The 1,821-nt window shown below is 34.5% G+C and overlaps 1 non-coding gene across 1 annotated transcript; it reads right to left on the bottom strand.

Moving 5' to 3' along the window:
* Positions 1–1,438: 1,438 nt before the first annotated feature.
* LOC131840054 (U6 spliceosomal RNA) lies at positions 1,439–1,541 on the bottom strand. Its single transcript, XR_009357166.1, has one exon. It is a non-coding gene; the product is annotated as a U6 spliceosomal RNA (small nuclear RNA).
* Between the last annotated feature and the right edge of the window lie 280 nt (positions 1,542–1,821).

Raw genomic sequence — 1,821 nt, 5'->3', positions numbered from 1 at the left:
AAAAAAAAAGATTTTTTGGAGCCTCTATGCGATCTGTCCTGGAGACTGTTGCATGGGCACTTGGAGTGTGTATTCTGCTGTATTTGGATGGAATGTTCTCTGCTAGGTTTTTCTGGTCCTATATGTAATTATAATCCATTGTTTCTCACTTCTTTTTTGTCTGAATGATCTGTCCATTGTGTAAATGGGGTGTTAATGTCTGCTACTATTATTGTATTACTATTATTTTCTCCCTTTATGTCTATTACTACTTGCTTTATGTGTTTAGGTCCTCTTGTGTTGGTGCATGGATATTTGCAATGATATATTCTTATTCTTATTGGATTAATCCCTTCATCACTGTATAGTGTCTTTGTCTATTGATAGAGTCTTTGTTTTAAAGTCTATTTTGTCTGACGTAGAAGTGCAACTCCAGTTCTTTTTTTTTTTTTTTTTTAAAGATTTTATTCATTTATCAGAGAGAGAGAGGGGAAGAGAGCGAGCACAGGCAGACAGAATGGCAGGCAGAGGCAGAGGGAGAAGCAGGCTCCCCGCTAAGCAAGGAGCCCGATGTGGGACTCGATCCCAGGATGCTGGGATCATGACCTGAACCAAAGGCAGCTGCTTAACCAACTGAGCCACCCAGGCGTCCCTCCAGTTCTTTTTTTTTTTTTTTTCTTTCCATTTGCCTGGTAGGGTTTTCCACCCTTTCACTTCTAGTCTGTATGTGTCTTTAGGTCTGAAGTGGGTCTCCTGTAGGCAGCATTATAGATGGGTCTTTAGTGAATATGTGTGCCTGTGCCTGTGTTTTAATCCCCTCAGTAACACTATGGCTTTTGCTAGGAGCATTTTCTCCATTTCCACTTAAATTAATTGATAGCTGTGTACTTATTGCCATTTTTGTTACTTGTTTCCTAGTTGTTTTTATAGGCTTCTCTGTTATTTTTTTTCTTTTTTCCTTGCTCTCGTTCCTTCATTGTTTTCTTTACTGTTATGCTTGGATTCCTTTCTCTTAATTTTTTCTGTACCTATTACAGGTTTTTGATTGGTGGTTACTAGTGGTTTTCCATATACATCCAGGTACTAAGTTTATGGTTGCTTAGGTTCAAACATATAAAAACACTAAACTTTTATTCCTCCTCCACATTTTATGTATGTAATGTCACATTCTGTATCTATACTCTTCTCTGAAACTATTAGAATGAAAAATGATTAATTTAGAAAAGATAAGGGATAAAGGATTCATGATCAAGTTTGTAAATCTCAAATATGCATTATCTTTTATCAATTGCTTCTTAAAGGTCAAAGTTTGTTTTTTTTGTTTTTTTTTTATAATTGTCTGTCATCTTTGTAATAAAAAAATTGTCATCTTTGTCATGAAAGCTGTACCCACACTGTACTCTATTTCTTCACAGTGGACTCAGGAACTTATAAAACAACTTGCTCAAAGAATTACATTTTTTTAATGGAACACATCATAAATTTGAGTGTCATCCATGTACAGGGCCATTCTCTTCTTTGAATTGTTCCAGTTTTACTCTATATGCTGCTGAAGAAAGCATATGTGAAATTATTTAAATATTTTATTTTTCTCAAATTTTTACTGTTGCCTCACCCACTTTATTAGATAGCATTTTTTACATTAGCTCATTTTATTAAACATTTCCAAAACATTGGGTTCAGTTACCATAGAAATAACATTTTTCTTTCAGCTTATGTAGTACTTGATTACATTATATAATTAAAATAACAAGTTCAACTAATATAAGAGCTTGCAGAACACACACAACAGTCTCTTCATGACATTTAGGTGAACTTTAAGGCAGCAGAATTTGTGGATAG

The sequence above is a fragment of the Mustela lutreola genome, chromosome 8 (genome assembly GCF_030435805.1).
Source record: "Mustela lutreola isolate mMusLut2 chromosome 8, mMusLut2.pri, whole genome shotgun sequence".
NCBI lineage: Eukaryota > Metazoa > Chordata > Mammalia > Carnivora > Mustelidae > Mustela > Mustela lutreola.
The sequence above is the reverse complement of the archived record's forward strand: the minus strand, read 5'-3'. Positions and strand labels throughout refer to the sequence as shown.